The 13606-nt window shown below is 49.1% G+C and overlaps 1 protein-coding gene across 1 annotated transcript in view; it reads left to right on the top strand.

The window, feature by feature from the left end:
* Positions 1-598: 598 nt before the first annotated feature.
* The window catches only part of PPP6R2 (protein phosphatase 6 regulatory subunit 2), a 70157-nt gene continuing 57149 nt past the window's right edge, over positions 599-13606 (top strand). The window contains exon 1 of the mRNA XM_014961962.1: positions 599-737. The gene's annotated coding sequence lies outside the window, so the exon portion shown is untranslated. The remainder of the gene's footprint in view (positions 738-13606) is intronic.

Here is a 13606-nt window from a genome sequence, read left to right on the forward strand (position 1 = left end):
GCTGCACTGATTTGTCTTCAGGTTATCATTTATAATGTTTAAAGGACTTTGTAGGACAAATGGCTGGGGAAAAAAGAAGGCATCAAATTTACAGATCTTAAGTAAGCACAATAAAACCCCGTGCCTCCGGAAAGTGGGGGGAGCTCTCCCAGGCACCTCGCTGCCCCCCGGGTGATGGGGGGCCCAGACTCACCATGAAATACATGTGTTGCTGCTGCAATTTTTCTTGGAAAAAGTGAACATGACCCTTAGGTTTCCTGGACAGCCTATAACTTTGTTTTGAAGGGGTATCGAGAAAGCAAACCTGTTGCTGGCTGCAGTACAAGCCTCCAGCCTCGTCGAGGCAGGGAGGGGGGCTGTTAACCCCCCCAGTGGTCCCCGCTTGCTGTGTAGGCTCAGGTTTGCCCAGTAAATTTGGGGGGGAAACTGGAGGGACCATGTTGACACGGTGGTGGTGGCTTCACAAAGAGGGTGTCTCACCTGCAGCCTGGCTCAGACTTGTCTTTGGGCCGAAAAGTACCGTGGAATTTTGCTCAGGAAAAAAGACAAATCTTTGGCCCTCGGTTACCTTTGGTTAATAACCACTTCTAAAAATATTTTCCAGGATAGGAAGCTTGAGGAAGAATTCACACTGGATGAAAATAATTTTCTGAAGCTGGGCATATTCCAGGAACCGTAACCCAAATGTTTCTCTGTCCGTGGAGAAGATTTCACGTTTGAAGTAACTTCTACTGAAGGTATGCACCTCCAGCTTCCCTTTATAAGCTCGGTAACCACGGTGTGTGTTATAATGCTGTGCTTTGTAACGCTGTGCTACATGTTCTGCTGGTTGCTAGTGAGGTTGTTCTTAATATTTATTACCTAGAGTCATTTGAGAGGGACCCACAGTGTACATAATCATGGAATCATAGAATTGTCTAAGTTGGAAGGGACCTTTAGGATCATCTAGTCCAACCATCAACTCTGATAAAAACTGTCACTAATTGATGGGAAAAAGAGGACCTGCTCTGGCAGGGGGTTGGACTAGATGGTCTCCAGAGTTTCCTTCCAACCCCATGTGATTCTGTAGTTGTGTTGGGGGTTCGCTGACTGAGGGTTACTGGGCATGGCCTGGCTGGATGTGGGAGCACTGGGGTCCCTCCCAGTGCTAGCAGCGGGGCTGGCTCACTCCATCTTTTCCTGTTGGTATGTCAGTTGGGAAACACTTTCCTAGTGCTATGAAGGCAAGAGATTTTACATAAAGCACAATCTCCCAGGGGATGTAGGTTATGAGATACAGGCGTTCTTGAAGGTCCTCAATGAACGCAGGAGATCCTAAGTTTTGTTGCAGAGAAGTGTGGGTTTTAGGTGAGCTGTAGATAGAGGTGCTGCTGCTGGTGGAGATGATGATGGTCGTGTTGGATGTCAGACCCAACAGCTTGAAACTGGTGAAAATTGTTGTGGAAGCCATCTAGGAAGTAGAGCACAGGAGTGGCCACAGGTCCCGCAGCACAGTGATGTGGTCATCCTTCAGAGCTGGGATTTCTCCCACGGTTAGTGCTTTGCTTCTGTCAGCACTGAGAGAAATCTGCAGTTTCATCACTTAATGATTTTGTGTTAATAATCCTGCAGCTCTTTGTGTCACCTTTGGTAGGTTTAAGCTGAATAAATTTTCTATCAATAACAAATGCTTCTTCCTTGCTGTTTGTCTTTCCTCTGAAATCACTTATAAATCCGTTGGGCGACACTGGTTCTTTTGGGACCCTACTTGCTGCCTTTTTCTATTCTTTAGGTGCTTCTGATTTATTTCACAGAATCACATGGGGTTGGCAGGGACCTCTGGAGAGCACCCAGGCCAACCCCCTGCCAGAGCAGGGGCACCCACAGCAGCTCCCACAGCAACGTCTCCAGGGGGGTTGCAATGTCTCCAGAGAAGGAGACTCCACCACCTCTCTGGGCAGCCTCTGCCAGGCCTCTGCCACCCTCACACCAAACAACGGCCTCCTCATGCTGTTCCCATGGAGCTTCCCCTGCTCCAGTTGGTGCCCGTTCCCTCTTGGCCTGGCCCTGGGCACCACTGGGAAAAGCCTGGCCCCATCCTCCTGACACCCACCCTGGAAGGATTGCCAGGCCTTGAGCAGATCCCCCCTCCCTCTGCTCTTCTCCACACTAAACACACCCAAGTCCCTCAGCCTTTCCTCAGCACAGAGATGCTCTAGGCCCCTCACCATCTTGGCAGCCCTTTGCTCTGCCCTCTCCACCACTTCCCTGGCCTTCTGGAACTGGGGAGCCCAGCACTGGTCCCAGTGCTGCAGCTGGGGCCTCCCCAGGGCAGAGCAGAGGGGCAGGATGACCTCCCTCCACCTGCTGGCCACGCTCTTCTTGGTGCCCCCCAGGATGCCCTTGGCCTTCTTGGCCACCAGGGCCCATTGCTGGCCCATGGGCATCCTGGTGTCCCCCAGGACTCCCAGGTCTTTCTCCCCAGAGCTGCTCTCCAGCAGGTCCCCCCCATCCTGTCCTGGTGCAGGGGGTTATCCCTCCCCAGGGGCAGCACCCGATGTTTCCCCTTATTGAATTTAATCAGATTCCTCTCTCTCATATTTCTTATGTTTTAACCCGCTGCTGAATAGTGAGCTTTTCTTTGAGGTTCTTTGGAGAAGCCCATCAAAGTACTTCTGGGTGGATTCAGATGAACCATTGATTGCACTTTCCTTCTCTAGATGTGTGTGTTCATCGTAGGTTTTTTAAATTTTGTGACAATTTGCTTAAAAAGCTAATTTTAGACTTGAAGTTCACTAAGTTAAATAAAGCGGTACTTTATTCCCTGCAAGGAGTTGTTGGGCAGATGCATTTTAAAGGTGCAGAGCTCTTGGATGGTCTCTCCCTGTCCCACTCCCAGGTGGTGGGTTCTAGACCTCGCTCAGATGCTGCAATTTGAGAGATTAATCCAGATTATTTTGGGGTTTTGCTCTGTGCAGCAAAGCTTAAAGTTGTTTATACTTATAGAGGAAATAAAGGAAATTCTGTATTAAAACTTAGCCAGAAAAATATCGTAAAATAACCTTAAAATGCTGATCAGGAATCCACGCCTGTTAAGACTAGAGGGACTGAGTTAAATGTGCCGCAGGAACGCTCCAGCTGTGATGGGGCCGCTGAAGTTAACTTTTCCTTTGTATTTTTATAACAGAAAGGATGTTACAGGAAAGTCAGAAGTATTCAAAAATACTTTCTTTTATGAAACAAGTGGGATAATGTACTTCTCTCCGCATTTCCATGTGTTTCCACTTAGTAACTAAGTGGAAAATGTTAAATGTTTTATTTTATCAGGAACGGGCTTAGATAGGCTTAAATAAAAAAATCCGTAAATCTTGGTAATTTCCTCCCAGTTTCCAGCAGGAGTTGCCTGTGGTGATCACTGGCCCTCCCTCTCCGCTTTGACTGGTCTTGGAGGACTGAGAGAGTTCTAAAAGGTTGGAAAATGCTGTGGGTTTTTTGTCTGTGTGCCCGTGTTGGGTGAGGCTCGGGGTGGCCTTCGGTAACTACGGGAATAATCCTGGGCAAAATACAGAATTCAGAAAAGAAGAGGAAGAAAAAAAAAATCACCCAAAGTTTTAGGGGAAATAGGAGATGTGGTATATATATATTTTTATATATAACCAGAATATGCCAGAGAAGCATTGCACTATGCTGTACATTTTGTGATACACAGAAATACTGGTCTTTCCTGGTCTTTAAGGAAATAAGAAATAATTTCTGTGATACAGAGAAATACTGGTCTTTGATCCCCAGTTATTTTTGGAGGCTCCTCCTGACCTTTTCTAGAAAAGGCAGAGGTGCCTCTCCTAAAATTAATGGTACTTGGGTGAAGGCTCTGAAAAGACACATTTCCCCCTCACGGTTTTAACAAAAATAAAATCCAGGGCACAAAGTGGAAATGGCCAATAAGTGGAAGAATGAATGAAGTGAGACAAAAGGGGTGAAATGGTCCCTCCGGGCCTTGCAGAGGAAAAAGGAGACTTTTGACACCCTACTTAAGAAATAAGACAAAAAGTAGTGATTACTTTGAAACAGACTTGGCAAGAGGATTTTTTTTTTATTATATTTGATGATTTTAAACCTCTCCCCCAGAATCTGTGTCAGCCAGGGGTGGTTCTGTGTGTTCTTCTGCTTCTCCACCGAAGCCCCTGCCTGCCTTCTGAATACTCGACCATTCCTGAGCACGATGTTGGCCAATAGCAGGGGTTTTGAGGGCAATTCCATTCTACCCCCATCACATTCAGCAGCGCTCTCCGAAAGCACTTCATCTGCAAAAGCAGCAGCGTGTGCTTAGAGAAAACTTGTTTCCTTAAACCTTTGTGGCATCTCCTTTAATTAGATACCGCGGTTCAGAAATAATACAAGCGACTTGGAGGGGCTTGGAGAGGTCTGGCTGCAAAAGGAAAAGGTGTTTCTGGTTTATTGCTGGCCTGAGCTGAGATACTGAGACCTGAGATGGAGCAAACATGGGGATAAAGGTACTTTGGTAGCTCTGTCCTTGGGCCTCGCCAGGATGGAACCGGAATGTGCCAGTGCCTTAGTTTGAATACATACACTTAATTAATTTTAATAGTAGAATGGAAAGGCTGTGATATTTAACTTCTTAGGAAAAATGGAGGAAATACTTCATCTCCCAGTTCCAGTGCAGAATTCCAAGACTCACTGCCTGCCTCCTCGGAGCTGGGGACAGCAAACGTCCTTCCCCCAGCTCTGACAGACTGGGTTTGAAGAGGAGTTTACAACAATTAATCCACTTCCCGTTTAAAAATATCAAACAAGGAGCACCTTTTGGCACCTCTGATTTTTTTTGCTCCTGTTCTCCATCCACTTACCTTCTTTTCTCTTTTCTTCATATTCCTGAGAGCAAGGGCCCTGCTTGCTGCTTGTCTGGAAGGCACCTGCCTTCTGAAAAGCTGTTTGTTTGCACACACAAATCAGTCTCTCTTCTGCACAGATTGTTTTGAACCCGATATGTTTCTTGCTGTGAATTGTAATAGGAAATTTGTCCCTTTTTTTCTTGTTTTTAATGACATGATTTGCCTGAGCTGCCTCCTGGCACCAGCCTCCAGTGAAGGCAGGGACACCTCCCACCAGCCCAGGTTGCTCCAAGCCCCCTCCAACCTGCCCTTGAACCCCTCCAGGGATGGGGCAGCCACAGCTTCTCTGCCCAACCTGGGCCAGGCTCTCACCACCCTCCCACCAAACAAGTTCTTCCCCACAGTTCAGCTCCATCTCCCCTCTTTCAGGGTCCAACCCTTCCCCCTCCTCCTGTGGCTCCCCTCCCTCATCCAGAGTCCCTCCCCAGCTTTCCTGGAGCCCCCCTTCTTTAGGGACTGGAAGGGGCTCCAAGGTCTCCCTGGAGCCTTCTCTTCTCCAGGCTGAACCCCCCCAACTCTCTCAGCCCCCCCTCCCAGCAGAGGGGCTCCAGCCCTCCCAGCATCTCCGTGGCCTCCTCTGGCTCCATCCAACAGCTCTGTGTCCCTCTGGTGCTGAGGAAGCTGCTGGGTGAACTGGTTGCCCAGATAAAACACCCCGCAGCTGGGTATGAGCTGAGCCGCTGCCATCAACCGAACTGCTGGAAAACAAGCATCTTGGATCTTTCATTTTACATCTATAAAGCACCTGAATCGAATGCTATGTGTGCACAATGGTGACTCTAACGTAACCTGGGGACAGTTGGGAGGAGTTACAGGTCAGCACTGGTCGTTGCTTCCCAGCTGATTACAGTGATTAGGAAAACCCAGGCTTCCAGTTGCGGGCGAAGGGAGTGACCGGTGTCACAGGGGACAGACCTGCTGGGCAGCATGAGCCATTCCTGCTGCCTTTTCCCTCCTGAGGAGAACTTCCAGATAGGACAAACCTCATTATAGCCGTTATAATGACTACTTTTATTTTTTTCCCCCCAAATCTAAGAGCTAGAAACAGCGTTAGAAGAGAAATAGCAGGAGCTTGAGCAGCAAGAATGTGAACCTTGGCCCCGACATGTTTATCCTCATGGCCTCATATTCTGATTTAGCTCTTTGTTTTTTCCACTTGTTGTTTAAGGAAGGAAAGTGACACTGGAGGAGCTGTGTGAGGGGGATTGTTGTCGATATCTGCCTGGCTGGGGCAGCCTCTCCGTGTCTCGGATGGACTCTGCCACGGCTACAAAGGCAGGCGGGCGGCGGTGGGGGATAGCAGCCTGGTGAAGAAATACCCGGTTATGGAAAGCTTATTTTAAGCTGTTGGCAGCTGTGAATCTCCTCAGCATCCTCCTGCGGCTCAGGACTTCCCCGCTTCTACAAAACTGGAAACTTAAATATGGGGAGAACAAGTGAACCAGGGCAGGAATGAGGTTTTTGTGGTGTGAGGTTGGGTGGAAGAATGACAACTGGATGGCTGGCTGGGGTTAGTGAAACGAGAACATTCAGATTCGTTCTGAATGATCGCTATTTATTTATGGTCCTGAAAGCGCTTATGTCTCTATTCTCTTCCTTGATTTTATCCAAGGAACTTCTCTAAGGAAAAGGTACCACTTTTACCAAATGCTTCTTTTTGTTTGCAACCTCTTATTTTTAAGCAGATTTTCTAAAGATACTGTGGGTCCAGCAAAGGGCTGCCGAGATGGTGAGGGGCCTAGAGCATCTCTGTGCTGAGGAAAGGCTGAGGGACTTGGGTGTGTTTAGTGTGGAGAAGAGCAGAGGGAGGGGGGATCTGCTCAAGGCCTGGCAATCCTTCCAGGGGGGGTGTCAGGAGGATGGGGCCAGGCTTTTCCCAGTGGTGCCCAGGGCCAGGCCAAGAGGGAACGGGCACCAACTGGAGCAGGGGAAGCTCCATGGGAACACCATGAGGAGGCCGTTGTTTGGTGTGAGGGTGGCAGAGGCCTGGCAGAGGCTGCCCAGAGAGGTGGTGGAGTCTCCTTCTCTGGAGACATTGCAACCCCCCTGGAGACGTTGCTGTGGGAGCTGCTGTGGGTGCCCCTGCTCTGGCAGGGGGTTGGCCTGGGTGCTCTCCAGAGGTCCCTGCCAACCCCACATCACTCTGGGGTTCTGTGAGTATTTCAGCGTAGAGATCAGACTAAAACAAAGCTGAGGGTTAACTCTAACTTCTTACAAATAGAAAAAAACCCTGTATTATAGTTTATAGTTGATCTTTACTCTCTTCTGCTGCTTTTAATAGAGGATGAATTTTTCAGAGTTGCCTGGTGCTGCTTGGGCAGTGTGTGTCCCGTTCCCCGTCAGTGAGGGATGGGACGGAGAACGTGAACGGGAGGGAGGCAGTTGTGTTTTACGGCCCCGCGTGGGTGGGAGGAGGACTCATGCTCGGTGAATGCAAAACAGCTGGTTTAAAAAGCACTTTTCCAAACCATTTTAAACATTGGGATGGTTTAAGGTCAGAGAACACTCTCGACTGCGGGCCCAAATGGGTTTAAAAGGATGAGGCACGTTCATAGGATGTGTTCGCTGATAATTATTGAATGTGAGGTGTGAATTAAGATTTATCTGTGAAGACATGACAACGAAGGGCTGCGGCTGCTCCCCAGAGAGACCACTCTTGCCTTGCTCTCCTGTGCCTGGGGGGCTGTGTTGCTCCCTGGGGATGTGAGGCACCTCAAGGCTGTTTGATGCTTTCCTTGAGGCACTGCTATGCTTTTCCCAAGAAAATCCTAGAAATAAAGAAATCCTGACCAAAGAAAGCTGCTGTATTTCAAGAAAATCATAGCAGCCTCTTTGTCAGGGAATGTAGTGATAGAATGAGGGGGGGAAGGGTTTGACCCTGAAAGAGGGGAGATGGAGCTGAGCTGTGGGGAAGAACTTGTTTGGTGGGAGGGTGGTGAGAGCCTGGCCCAGGTTGGGCAGAGAAGCTGTGGCTGCCCCATCCCTGGAGGGGTTGAAGGGCAGGTTGGAGGGGGCTTGGAGCAACGTGGGCTGGTGGGAGGTGTCCCTGCCCAGGGCAGGGGGTGAAGCTCAATGATCTTTGAGGTCCCTTCCCACCCAAACCAGTCTGTGACTATGAATTGTGTAGCATGTGGAGCTGCATGTGCCTCTCTGCTCCCAGAGGCACATATTCACATCCCCTGGACAGTGGTCCAGCAGTGTATTGTCCGTCTTGTGCCTGGCTTGTGGCCCTCCAGGACAGTTCACCTGGCTCCTGTAGGTCATGACTACTTGTGCTGCTCCTCAGGTGGCTTCTGTGTCTCCTTGGGGTTTTTTGTGTGTGGTACCATTCCGCTTCCAAGCTTACAGAGAAGTTCCATGGATTCCAGAACCTCACTTGATTGCCTGGATGCCTGCTTTGGCCAAACTCTCAGTTTCAATATGCCATGAAGGACCATTTCCCAGTCTCACTCGCTGCATTTATGGAGTAACCTATAAGAGCACTGGAGCTAAAAGAGCTTTTTTCCACTGGGGTGAGGGTGAAGAAGAGTCTCATGTTGTTGCGTGTGTTTTGGGTAACCTGGTTGGAGAGTCTCTGCCACGGGGCAGCCTCCCTTCCCGGTCCTGGGACACTGGGAATTGCATCAGTGTCTTCCAGAGGGCCAGGAGAGGCCAAACACCTCGGGACCTCTCCTCAGCCTGTGTTTGAAGGAGGTTGGAAGGGGATCTGCCCACTCTGTGCTGAGAGAAGGGCCTATTCCCCTTCATGGCTCCTATACATCAGGCAGCTTTTCCTATAGATATGTAAAAAGTTCTGATAAACAGTGGAACAGATGGATTTGTAATGGGTTTGAATTTGAAAAGTGAGATTTACGTGTGTATCCCGCGGATACATATGGAATATATATGTATTGGGGTTAACTGGGCACCCAAACAGTCTTCACTTCGGGCCCTTTACGCCAGCTTTTCGCTCGGTGAATTTATAACGAAGCAGAGTTAGTTAAAAATATCTGAAGAACAGTTTGTAAGGAACACAGCACACAGGCAAACAGCGCTGCTGTCACAGAAATGTCACGTAGGTTGGAAATTCAGATGTCTGTTCCCAACTCAGAAATTCAGCTCCTTGAGAGCGTTTTGGGCAGCTGGGCGGCGGGTGCAGATGCTCTCGCTGGGTGCTGAAATGCTAAAAGTTAACATTTTTTTTTAAAAAAAGGCAATATACTGTTGATTTAAAGAGCTCAAATGAAAAACTGCTTTTCTTTCTGCCATATTTTGTGTTACTTAGGGAGGGATTAGTTCCCCAAAGACTAGGGTCAGCCAGAACTAACCAACCTGGGGGTTTAGGGGTGGTTGGGAGTTGGCGGTGGGTGGGCTGGGGGGAGGGCTGCTGAGCTGCTGGTTTGGCCAGTTTCCCCCCACTTTCCCCCAGTAACTGGGCCTGGCTTGTCACGAGTAGAGCCTCGAGCCTTGATGCTCATTGTTGGCTTCACAGGAGACATGAGGCTGTAGGTTTGACTGGAAGTGGTTGATCCCTGATGTCCAAAATGTCTTTTTTTTTTTCCCTAAAACTTCGTTAAGTACAAAGTGTGTTTCTAGATGTGGTGCTGGGTTGGGCTCTCAGTTCCAGTTCTGCTGGGTGTGGGGCCACATACATCCATACATGATGATGTGTGTGGGGGGTTTCTTCTAATTCCCTGGGACAAAAGCATTGAAAGATAGAATTCTGTTGACATAGGAAAAAAGCTTTCTGAACGAGGGAAGTTCTGTGACAACTTCTGAAGCTGTGAGTGGAGCTTCGCAGGATTTGTTATCTCTCTGCCTGGGGGCAGGAATAACCCCCTGCACCAGGACAGGTTGGGGGGGACCTGCTGGAGAGCAGCTTTGGGGAGAAAGACCTGGGAGTCCTGGGGGACACCAGGATGCCCAGGAGCCAGCAATGGGCCCTGGTGGCCAAAAAGGCCAAGGGCATCCTGGGGGGCATCAAGAAGAGCGTGGCCAGCAGGTGGAGGGAGGTCATCCTGCCCCTCTGCTCTGCCCTGGGGAGGCCCCATCTGGAGCACTGGGACCAGTGCTGGGCTCCCCAGTTCCAGAAGGACAGGGAAGTGGTGGAGAGGGCAGAGCAAAGGGCTGCCAAGATGGTGAGGGGCCTAGAGCATCTCTGTGGTGAGGAAAGGCTGAGGGACTTGGGTGTGTTTAGTGTGGAGAAGAGCAGAGGGAGGGGGGATCTGCTCAAGGCCTGGCAATCCTTCCAGGGTGGGTGTCAGGAGGATGGGGCCAGGCTTTTCCCAGTGGTGCCCAGGGCCAGGCCAAGAGGGAACGGGCACCAACTGGAGCAGGGGAAGTTGGACTGGGTGCTTTCCAGAGGTCCCTGCGAACCCCATGTGATTCTGTGATTCTGTGATGGAACATCCCAGGTAACAGAGCTATCCCAAGAATGAAAATAACATTAATTTCATAAGATAATCCTTTTTCTTTTAGAAGATCCTTAGACACACAAACACACGTGGAGAATCCTTTAACTGAGCTAGGGCAGAAAATGCATGTCAGTAACTTAGTAAAAATAAATTAGAAATTATTGTTTCTTTTAACGTGGTTCACTCAGTAGTTCCTCTGAACCCTTCAGTTGGAGATTCAGTGTGAAAGACACAGAGACATTTAAACATGTTTTTTAAAAAGTGGGTCTTTACACAGCCTTTGAGATTGCCCAAGTTTGGTAACTGGGAAGCAGTGCCCCCTTCTTCAGTAAACCTTCCTGGAGGGGAAAAAAAGCAGTGTTTTCTTTTTGGTGTTTTTTAAAAAGGATAATTTCAAAATTCTGTCTTAGATACAGTTACGCAAGCAGTGGGACTGCCAAAAGATCAGGCGTGGTAACGTTTTTGGATGCTGGAAAAAAAGGCAAATTGAATGGTTGGAGCAAGTGTTCCTGCTGCTGCGGAAATAGTAATGTGGGTTAGGTTAAAAAAAGCCCCGCGATCCTGTTGTGTAAAATCACACGCTTGGACATAAATAATCTGGGGATGCGGCACAGTGACATCTCTCAGCCAGTTTGGTTCAGTTTATCAGCTGTGCTTTAGCTTAATCACAGAATCATGGAATTGTCCGGGTTGGAAGGGACCTTTCAGATCATGGAGCCCAACCCTGGACCCAGCACTGCCAAACCCACCACTGACCCATGTCCCTCAGCACCACGTCTGCCCGGCTTTGAAATCCCTCCAGGGATGGGGACTCCACCACTGCCCTGGGCAGCCTCTGCCAAGGCTTCACAACCCTTTTGGGGAGGACATTTTCCCCAACATCCATCCTAAACCTCCCCTGGGGCAACTTGAGGACGTTTCCTCTTGTCCCATGGCCTGTTCCTTGGGAGAAGAGACCAACCCCCCCTGGCTGCCCCCTCCTTTCAGGGAGTTGGAGAGAGCGAGAAGGTCTCCCCTCAGCCTCCTTTTCTCCAGGCCAATGATGTTACTGCACAGTTGGTTTACCTTGTTTGAGCTGTGCGTATCACCTTTCTCAGTGGGGAATAATAACATTTACCCTGCTGTTTTCTTTAGCATTAATGTTTATTTCTTGAGCCCATCTCTGTCCCATAGCCCACACCATGACATCTCTGGCCTCTGCACTGTGTACAGACCTGGGGTCAGGGCTCATCCTTGAGAGGGTGGATGTTTCCTCCGTTGTGTTCCGCACGTGGGGCTTGGATGAGGGTGAGATGGTGTCTGGGAAGAATTTAGTCTGAAACAAGGGAGCCAGAACTGAAAGGCTGTACTGAAATCCTCCCATAGCTAAGGACTTACCTGGTTTTTGAAATACCAACGTCTGATCATAGAATCACAGAATTGTTTGGGTTGGAAGGGACCTTAAAGATCATCCAGTTCCAACCCCCCTGCCCTGGGCAGGGACACCTCCCACCAGCCCAGCTTGCTCCAAGCCCCCTCCAACCTGCCCTTGAACCCCTCCAGGGATGGGGCAGCCACAGCTTCTCTGCCCAACCTGGGCCAGGCTCTCACCACCCTCCCACCAAACAAGTTCTTCCCCACAGCTCAGCTCCATCTCCCCTCTTTCAGGGGCAAACCCTTCCCCCTCCTCCTAGGGCTCCCCTCCCTCATCCAGAGTCCCTCCCCAGCTTTCCTGGAGCCCCTTGAGGGACTGATGAGGAAGAACCGAAGTTATCTTGTACTCTCTGAAGGTACTGGGGTCATTGCTGGGGAAGAATGAAGGTTGCTCCTTAGTTGCTCCTTGTAGGGAACATTAAAAGATATAACAATAAAAAATGAAATGAAAATTAGTAATTTAAATTGTGGCAAACTAACATGAGCTCTTTCTTTGGCAGCTGCTGCTCTAAGTAGAAGAAATTCATTAATTCTTGCTTCTTTGTGGAGATCACTAAGATACTTGGTCCAGTCGTAGCAGGGCTTTGCAAGGTTGGGGCTTGCTGAGGAATCGTGGTGGATGAGCCGAGGTGGGATGGTAGAGGGCAGAAGGGTAAGAGGAAATACAGGGCAGGAGGAAGATCAGTGGAAGAGCTTCCTAGGGATAGTTGGAACGCTGTCCTGTTTTGATATAATTAATGAGTGCTGTAAAGGTAACTGGAAAAACGTAATTAATAGAGCTGACAGAGAGAAAAATCAGGAAAACTCAAAGGAAAGAAAGCGTTTAGGGGTAGGAGGGGGCTGCAGAGGAGTTTTTGGGATTGGCCTCCAGAGTGAGTCAGTCTTGAATAGTTTGTCATTTGTTGTTACGTGCGGTATCTCCCTTTACTGCTTTCTCAGAGAACTGCATCAAAATCTTCTGTGTAGCTGGGCATGAGGTAAGATGTCCATGGGGAAGGTGCTGGGAGGGAAGGGGTGGTGAGGAGGTTTCCTTCCAGTGGGTATTCACCAGGAGTAGAGCTCCGAGGTGCAGGGAAGGGCAGCCGTTCCTTCACTTTCTATTTCTAGATTTGATTTATAGTGTCCTCTTTGCCTGTTCCTGTTATTACTGAACAAAATACACTCTCCTGCCCTGCAAAAGACCACTCCGTTATACACTTTTATGGCATTTGTGAAATTAACAGCATATTCTACTATTCCACAAGCTTTATATTTATTAGTAATTCGGTTCTAGGTTTGCTGGTGTTATCACTCATAGTGCCCAGGAGGTCGGGGGGTCTCTAACACTTGCAGTGATGGTGTCTCTCTCACTGTTATTTATTCATGGGGGGGCCTTTCTTCCTCTTCCATAAATCAGTGATTGTTGCAATTATGTTGATGAACATGACATGAAATACAAATAATACCAAAAAACCCCAAACCCTTCAGTGCTCAGAGAGCAGTGGGCTCTGTTCCAGCCCCACCTTTCTCTGTATGAACATCAGCTTTGGTTTCAGTTCAAGGCACTTGTGATTAAAGTTAGTTCATGCCTATATTGTGTCTGTTGTTGATACTGTATCGCTATATCCAAGTCATGGTAGTTTCCTAAGGTTGCAGAGGACACCAGTTTGGGTGGGAGGTTGACCCGCTAGAGGGTAGGAAGGCTCTGCAGAGGGATCTGGACAGGGATGGATGGATGGATGGGTCGAGGCCAATGGTGTAAGGTTCACCAAGGCCAAGTGCCAGGTCCTGCTCTTGGGTCACCCCAACCCCATGAATGCTCCAGGCTTGAGGGAGAGGGACTGGAAAGGGGCCTGGGGGTGTTGGTTGACAGTGACTGAACATGAACCAGCAGTGTGCCCAGGTGGCCAAGAACCCAACAGCATCCTG

Source organism: Calidris pugnax, unplaced genomic scaffold (assembly GCF_001431845.1).
Source record: "Calidris pugnax isolate Ruff unplaced genomic scaffold, ASM143184v1 scaffold459, whole genome shotgun sequence".
NCBI classification, from domain to species: Eukaryota; Metazoa; Chordata; class Aves; order Charadriiformes; family Scolopacidae; genus Calidris; species Calidris pugnax.